Source organism: Brachyhypopomus gauderio, chromosome 6 (assembly GCF_052324685.1).
Source record: "Brachyhypopomus gauderio isolate BG-103 chromosome 6, BGAUD_0.2, whole genome shotgun sequence".
In the NCBI taxonomy this organism is placed as follows: Eukaryota; Metazoa; Chordata; class Actinopteri; order Gymnotiformes; family Hypopomidae; genus Brachyhypopomus; species Brachyhypopomus gauderio.
Window position 1 is genome coordinate 30505828 of NC_135216.1, and position 9622 is coordinate 30515449.

Sequence of the window (9622 nt, forward strand, 5' to 3'; positions counted from 1 at the left end):
GTCTCCTTCAGGGCCTGCAACCTTGATCATTGGGAAGGTCGTTGTGCACCTTGGCGTGGTCAGTTCAAGCATCACCTGACCCTTTCTTTCTGTGGCACGGCTTCTTGTGTGTGCTGCCACGGGTGAAGCTGGTGGCGGGGATGGTGGTGGTGGTGGTGTTGGGGAGGTGGCGCTTCCCATCGTCTGGCGGGCGTCATCATACGGGACTAGCGGCCCTGGGTGCAGCGGCAGCTGTTGGGCTGGTGGGAGTGAAGAAGGCAGAGGTTGTGGTTGTGATACCGGAACTGATGGCACTGGAGCTCGCAGTGCAAGTGTGGCAGACAGAGTTTGCTGCCGTGGTGGCGCCAGAGCTGGTGGCGCTGGAACTGGTGGTGGAGGTGGGGGAGGCAGGGGTAGCGGCTGTGGATGCACCTGAGCATGCAGCTGCTGGGCTGGGATGACTGGAGCAGATCTTGGCGGGGCAGCGTCGAGGTCTGGATCGGCTACAACAACACACTGAGAGACTTTTGTTAGTACACTTTTTAATCCCTTCCTGTCGTGCTTGCCTTTTCTCGGCTTCTTCAAGCCAACATTTAGCTTTTTCTTCCATATCTGCTTTATGTTTAACAAAATACTGTTTTTACTGTGTTTCTCTATCTGCGCCCTTGGGCTCTGTTTTTACTCTCTCAACTAGTCGGTGCAGATAGTCTACACTCAATGTTCCCTTTGAACCAAACCCATAATGCTAAAAAACCCACATGTCGAGTTACATCTTCTAAATAATCTCTGGTCATTTGGTAAATCACACTTATAGTTATTATTATTATGATTATATTAGGAGCCTCCGATGCTTTACTCTTTCTATGTATTTTACCAATTTTACCCAAATGATGTTTACTCATAATTCTAGACAATCCCAGAGATGACCCTTCACACTTTTTTTTTTGTGTGAGGGGTGCAAAAAAATCCCAAATCAATTAAACACGTTAGAAAAAGTCCTCAAAATTTAGATCCGCTCTGCATACCAACGTAACAAACAGTTCCACCCGCCCCTATCGGATATCTCTGCCACTCCGGAGCTAGCCAACACCATATTATGTCTAATCAGTGCGCTTCTGCCCAGCTGGATCTCTGGCCAGACTGACGGGCGCTAGGCTAAGTCCTATCTCGCATGGGCGATACCGTTATACCCCCATCTTATAGACTTTCTGTAGGCGATATCTCACTATATTCCTATCGTATAACAGAGATCATCCGGCGGGCCGACACTGACGGATATTTAACACTCAAAAAAGAGAAAAATCCTCTAATTTTTATAAACTAAAAATGAAATTCCCACTTACTGCGGTTTTTGTTAGATCGGGCGGAGAACACCACCGGAGACTGGCGGTGACGTCACTCCCTGGATAGGTACTTTACCTTTTCTCGTGGGGTTCCCACTTTGCCCAGCCAGGGATCTCATCCCCCGGGGAGCGTCCTCGAAGATCAGTCACCGCCTTTCCGGGGTGCCTATCGCCGACCCTTGTTCGTGACGCCAAATTGTTGTGGAAATTTTCTAATAAATGGATGAGGACTCAGACGTGGTTAAATGATTAATTTATTACAAAAATATAAATATATATAAATAGGACAAAGACAGATACAAGACAGACACAAGACAGACACAAACATGAGAGTCTCATTCAAGCATGACAACTCTGAAGACAGGGGGGCAGTCCCCCTGCTTATATACAATCTTAAACACAATTCAGCAGTCCTAACAGCAGGTTATCTTTAGCACAGCATGTTCCAAAACATAAGCATCCAGCAGGCTACTTTGTCTCACGTGTGTATCTCCTAATATGGACTTCCCTAGAGTTAGCGGAAGCAACTGATGTGTCAGTTGAACACAGAGAAAGCTAAATGACCCAAGACTAGTAGCCTAGTGACTACCTGTTAACAGAGTGTTCTTACCCTCAGCACTCTCCCTGACCTGGGTCACAGTATAGTACACATGCATAATATGAACTAAACATGGTTACACTGAATCACACTACTTCATTATTGTAGTCCTTCTCCTTAGTCAGAATGGACATGTCCTAAATCATAAAGTTCATAATGATCTCTTATAATAAATAAACATGATCTAATCAATGATGATAAGTCAATAATCAATAATTTCTGTCACACCATCTTCACACGCTCTCACGCCACACTTCCGAATGCTCACGGCAAAAAAAAATCTACAAAATTTACTAAGCAAGTTTAAGCACCGGACTGCTTAGACACTCACCGTGTGGAGGGAAAGCGCGCGGTGATTCTGTGTCCAGTGTCTCGGGCGGAAGTGCACACAGTCCGACAGCTGGGAGTCGCTCACTTTCACTTAAGGCTGTATGAAATGTAGGGCCCTTAAACAATCTTTGCTTCAAACCCTTGATATCGATGGTCGCAATCGCGCTCAAATTGGATAGCAACCTTACCAATGTGTGCAGAACTTCACAGTAAGAGTCTTTGTCTGAGTACATAAATACATACATATGTTGGGATGTTTCCATCAGTAGCGATTCGTGACCATTAAAGACCGTTAATTAGGAGAGGAAAAAATTACTCTCCTAATTAATCAAATCTAATCTAATTTTATAGCGCTTTTCACAACACATGTTGTCACAAAGCAGCTTTACAATCTTTACAGGATTTACAAGGTTAACAATCGTATGGGTCCAAATCCCTAATGAGCAAGCCAAAGGTGACAGTGGCAAGGAAAAACTCCCTATGATGGGGGGGGGGTTAACTGCAATAAAGAAAATAATAATAATAATAAATAAATAAATAATTGAGATGACAGTACAGCTTTAGAAAGGCAATAACCAATAATATCTGTACTAGATAACTTCTTAAGCAAAATAAGGTTCACAGCTCCGTGTTCCTTGGAAGCGGAATATGTAAACAATGCTCACGAGGGCATCAAAGGACTGAATCGAAACTAGCCAGCGGTGGTACGCTAACGACAGCTAGCGTCGCCACAGCGGGCGGAAATTATCATACAGTTAAGGCCGCCCACTAAGAGGGAAGATATGATTGGTCAATTTTACTGTCATTTGAAACTGGTATTGCGCTGAATTATAACTGCCTGGCCCTCTGTAAATGAACAGCGGGCATCACAGTCCTGATGGGGGGAGTCTGTCATGGTACGGCGGGCCCCCTGCTGGTCGCACCTGTCTACAGAGGCAGATGTCCTGTCATTTTGTAGCGTTGTGTGCGTCCCTCAGGTGGGCGGAGCCCGCGATCCGTCTTACCTGAGGGTCGTTTGTCTATATATGTCTTGTCTTTGTACCAGTTGACCGCTGGTCATTATATCCTTAATTTGGATCAGTTCACGGGTTTTTGGTTTGCACACTTTCTTCAATTAAACCATCCTTTTACCCTGAGACTTGGCGCGATCGCTTCCATATTATTTCGCTCACCCTGCCCGTCACAGAGACACAGGCTCACAGGCTTCCACTTAACTCTCACCTTCCAACACAGATTGAATAGACACGGTTGAATAATTTATTTGCTAATATTTTTGTAATTGTTTAGATGTTGATTGTCAAACTGTAAGTAGATAAAATATAATTGGATAAATTATATTATATATATTTGTTTTAAGTAGGGGTGGGCATAGATTAATTTTTTTAATCTAGATTAATCTCACTGAAATCTTGAAATTAATCTAGATTAATCTAGATTAATCTATATTAAAATGGCTCATATGCGTGCTACCCAAGTAATGACTAAAAGTCAGTTTTTGAGATAGGGTTTCTTAATACAGAGGGTGCATTAGACCAGGGGCTTATCTCCTGTTTCCAAAATGCATCAATGACTGCTTGAGAAAGCTGTTCTACTTTGATACTTGAAGAAAAAAAAACATGCTCAATAAAATGTAGGCTACTCGTGTTCAACGGTTTATTCAGTTAAACATGAATTTGTAAGCCTATACTGTACATTAAAAGGGGTTGATAACATGTTTATTCAGCTAACATCCATCACTCCCCCTGCAAACCCAAACCTTTAGGACCTATTGCACTACACTATTAATATAAGCACTATTGCACTCATTGCATCTCTCATTTGCAGCTTTGCACCAAAAACTTGTATTGCTGCTATTAATATTTTTAGTTTAGTTATAATACTTTAATACTATACATAATGTAAATAGACTAGATGTTATACCATGCCACATAATCAAAGCAGTCATACCATCATGCCATAATTGCCTCACCTACAGGGTTGCCAACTCACGCATTGAGCGTGAGACACACGCATTTGACCGTTTTCACACGCTCTCACGCCACACTTCCGATATCTCACGCCAAAAAAAAATATCCAGTTTATTTACCTCAGATCCACATATATGATTCAATACGTTACTAGTTCGCTAGCTCTGGCGCCATCCACGGCGATATAACACTGAATCTGTTATATATATACAAAATACACTCGCCACCGGCTCCAGGTTAAAATCTCACTCCAAGCGAACGTCAAAAGTTGGCAACCCTGCACCTACACCATGGTGCTGATATAAACCAATATCAGTATCTGTCCCGACAGACTACTGAAATGTTTTATGTATACATGTTGTCCTGCACTGTTTTTATTCTTTTAATCGTGTTATGTGACTAACCTCACGGACGTAATTGGGGGGGGGGACCGGTTTTGGTCCTCTGCAGTTTTAACGGATAAAAAGAAATATTTAAATAGCGACGAATCTAGCGCTAGGACCGCTCCGAGCTCCGCTCCGGTAACACTTTACGTTCCTAAAAATGAATTTTCCATGAAGCAAACCTGGCGACTTCGTGGCGGAATCCTTGTAAAAACACGTACAATTTGTAATTCACAGGTTTGAAAACTCGTTCTCGCCCCTACTGTGCAATCTGGTTAGGAATACAACCGAGCTAAACTATCAAGTTGAAAGTCATCATAGTTTGCTTACCCATTTTGACCCAGTTCCCAACCCAACTTTAAGAATAGATTAACGGCGATAATTTTTATATCGCCCGATAAGAGTATCAAAATATAGCCGCAAGCGGCGATTGGCGGGTTCACACACAAATAGGCATATTTTGGCCTCAATAGGCAAAAGGAAGCCCAAAAGGTCCTTTTAGACCTAAAAGTGAAAAGAAGCTGTTTGGGTTTGGCCAGTGTGTGCTCTACAGATAGTGTGTGATGACATCTGCGTGTGTCAGAAAGGGAGACACAGAAATAGCACATCTGGCTAGGGCTGCATCTATGTGAACAATATAGGAAGGCCTGCATGTGTCTATACATGATTGGGCCTGTATATTACAGACAGAGAGAGATTGAGGGTGCCAGAGACTATGCTTTGTTAATTCACTCCTTGCACACCTTGCACGCCTAACATGACTGCCCGTGTATTCAAAGTATGAATGTAGTCTGCAAAGCCTGGCATTACATGACTGACATGACTGGCATGACTGGCATGAATGACATAACTGATATGACTGGCATGACTGAAATGACATCACTGGCATGATGAACAAAAGTAATATGACTGATATGACTGACATAACTGGAATGAGTGACATGACTGGCATGACTGTAATGACATGACTGATATGACTGACATGACTTACGTCTGACATGACTGGACTGACATGACTGATATGACTGGACTGAAATAACTGACATGACTGGACTGACATGACTGTTATGACTGGACAGATATGCATACAAACTATACATACATTTAGGTAGAAGTGTGTGTGTGTGTGTGTGTGTGTGTGTGTGGTAGTGTATGTACTCAAACTATGACAACATATACTAATACATACATACATAAGTATACATAGAAACTATACATACATATAGGTATAAAGGTGTGTGTGTCTGTGTGTTTGTGTGAGAGAGAGACAAAAAAGAAGCCAAATATCAGTTTGTATGAGCATGTGTTAGTCACTGAGATATGGGTGGGTATGGCTAGGGAAGTGTCATTGTGAATGCTATAGGAAGGCCTGCTTGCGCCTGTATGTGTGTGTGCCTGGTTAATAGACACAGAGAGATCTAGGTAGCCAGAGCAATGTTTGCTTAGGGCACAGAGATGGAAGGGGGAATGTGGGTGAGAGTGTGAGAGAGACTGAGTGTGTGTGTGTGAGTTTCAGCTTGCGTGCGTGTGAGAAGGAGAAGGTGACAGAGGGACTTTACATGCATTTTTATGCATTGTAAATAATACTGCACTGTAGAGCCATACGATAACCGATTTAGATGAAACTTGACAAATTTGTTCAGGATGGGATTCTGAATGGGCTTGTGCATTTTGGTCAGAATTGGATAAAATATGAAAGAGCTTTAAGAATATGAATATTATATGTATCGATGCTGTCCATTAAAAAAATATTTAGCAGGTATAAGTGTCCTCAAATCCAAAATCTTTGGATTGTTTTTTGATTTCACACTCTGTAGAGTATTATAAGACTTTGCTTGACATGATAGTATGAAAATCCTAGGAGCAGTATGAAAAGTGATGATTTCAAACTATTATTAACTGTAAATAAACTGTGCATTTTTTAATAGGACATGTAATGGGAAAGTTGTTCGCACTACTGCAAGGAATCAAAAGAGTCCAATTGCATGTTCCCAAGTGGAATTATGTAGGGGATACACTTGCTTTTTTTGCAATAGCGCCCCCCAGTGGCCAATCGACACCCGGCTGGATTATGTCATAGGGGGCGTGGCCTTGTCCACACCCAAGAGGTTTTGTGCAGATCGACCAATGGTAAGCCTGTCAAACGCGTGCCGATCACTGATTGGCCGATTACGTCAGCCATTTTGGAAGTATGGCATGTCTGCTTTAGGACCTGGTTCCCAGAGGCCCATAGATGATGTCTGCCAAGTTTCATGTGGATCGGCCAATCTGAGTGCATGGGGCAAATTTTTGCATGTTATAGCGCCCCCTAGCAGGTGAGGTATGGCAACCTCTGCGAGCTGCCCCAGACCCTCACAGGGAAGCTGTCTGTGAAGTGCCATCTCATTACATGCAAGTTTTCTTAAGTTAGAGCTCCATATGTGCAAAATTTACTATTGAATTTACGCCCCCTCATTTGATTGGCTTATACTGACTAGGTAGAGAAGAAATTAGCATTTTTGTTGGATACATTTTAAAGTTCAGACTCTTCTGAACGTTTTGATACCACATATGTGCATGTATGTGAAAAATCCAGGGACTAGTTCGCGCTCAAAGATGTGTGTGATTTTGCACATTATGCAAATTAACTCGAAATCTAAGTGGGCGGAGCTAAAGGGTCCTAGAGGCTTTTTTGTTTGGTTTGAGCCAAGGAATCCATCAGAAGTGGAATTTCGTTTCTATGACCTACGGTGTAGGAGATATGGACCAAAACGCAAAATGCTGCGCTATAGCGCCACCATCAGGCCAATGTGGGTCATTGTCTGGGTTTCCCTCATTGCACCTCTGGTGCACCTGTCTGACAAGTTTGGTGTTTCTGGGCCTTACGGTCTAGGCTGCAGTATGCGTTTTACAGCCTGAAAAATAATAATAAATATAGCCGCAAGCGGCAATGAGCGGGCTCCTCGCAAGTGGCATAGGTACCGACTTGCATGCCTGCGGCGAAGGCATAGTAGATATGGCTAGGCCAGTGTGTATGTGAAACCTATTGGTAGGCCAGTGCATGTGTGTGCATGTGTAATAGAGAGAGAGAGGGGTTTGGTGTGATAATGTTTGTTTTCATCAGTTAGAGCTGTGTATGTGTGTGAGTGATTGCATATAATGGGCAGTCTTAGTTGTCACAGTGAACTCACATGTCTGACATGACAGTGTATGTGCTCAATTTGTGATGCATACACATAAGTAGGTGTATGTGTGTGTGTGTGTGTGTGTGTGTGAATTAGGTGTTTATATGTGTTACTCTAATGTATGAGTAGGCATGGCTAAGGCAGTGTGTATGTGAAGCTTATAGGGAGGCCTGTTTTTTCTGTGAGTGCATGTGAAATAGAGAGAGGGAGGGGGAGACAGAGACCATGGGTTGTTAAGTGTTAGAAGGTTGGGGGAGTGTGGGGGGAGTGGATGAGAGGGGCACTCTGCGTCTGCGAGAATGAGAGCGTGCGTGCCTGCAAAAGGCTCTCTACCGCTCCTTGCACTGCTGAGTATGGAAATTGAAAATATTCACTGTAGAGTCATTTGTGGACGGATTTAGCTCAAACTTGGCACATATCACCTCAATGGTCATGTGAATGTGCATGTCAATTTTCATAAACATAGGACATACTATAGCGGAGTTATTAAAATATGAATTTGATGTGTTATGATGGTACCATTGTGATGCATATGAAAAATATAAATTTGTGGAAATCTTAGGATTTTTTGCACAACATTTGCATTGCATAGTCTGCTGAGTATATCAAGGTGTGATTTGAGGTGATGGAGTGAAAATCCTAGGCGTAGTATGGAAAGTGGAAATTATACATATTTGATAATATATGAAAATCCGTACATTTTTGTAAAGCACTTGCAATTACAAAGTTGTTAAGGATTCTACGTAGAATCATATGAGTCCAAGTTTGTTGTTTTATGTCATACTATGTGGGCGTAATTCAGGAGTTTCTAGTATAGCGCCACCTAGTGGTGCAATTGCCATCATACCCCAGTATGTCTTAGAGGGTGTGCACCTGAACATGCCATGTGAGTTTCAGGTCAATTGACATATGTAAAGCTTGTAAAGCTTGTGAAATTGTATACTGACAGCTAATTGGTCGATGGTGGCGGCCATATTGGACATATGATGGTGCAGACCTAGGACCTGTCTCAGAGGTGCATGTAGATGATGCATACCAAGTTTCGTGTTATTTGGCCAATCGGTGTGTGCAGGAGAGTTTTTTGGCAGTTATAGCGCCCCCTAGGTGTGAATGTGTGCCAAAATGTATGGGCAGGTGTAGACGCCCAACAGGTACATGTATATGAAATTTGGTGTGAATATGTAAAAGTATGCATGAGATACAGCAGAAAATGTGCATTTTTGGCTGTGAAATTTTTGCCCCTTGACTTGTGTGGCATGTGGCCACGCCCATGTGCAGAAATGTGCATTTTTTGTTAAAGATTATTAAAGTTCAGACTCTTCTGAACGTTTTGATACCACATATGTGCATGTATGTGAAAAATCCAGGGACTAGTTAGCTCTCAAAAATGTGTGCGATTTTGCATATTATGCAAATTAGCTCGAAAACGAAGTAGGCGGAGCTTATGGGTTCTTGAGGCTTTTTGGTAGGTTTGGAGACAAGGAACATGTATATGAAAAAATTTTTAATTTAGGACATACGTGGTACTGGCAATTTACTTGAATGCGTTTGCGTGCGCTGTAGCGCCACCTATGGGCGGATTTGGCTGGCGTCTTGCGCCTGAGTAGCGGGAGGGACTACTACCTATTGACCAAGTTTCAAGTCTGTAGGCCTTACGGTTTGGGCTGTGCGATCCGTTTTAAGGCAGAAAAAGAATAATAATAATAAGGAGAAAACAATTACAATAGGCCTCCAGCACCTTTGGTGCTCGGAGCCCTAATAAGAAGAAAAACTCGAGCAATTACAATAGGGTTCCCACACTATGTGTGTGAACCCTAATTAACGAACGCCGTTAACGCCGGTAACGGCCCACCACTAG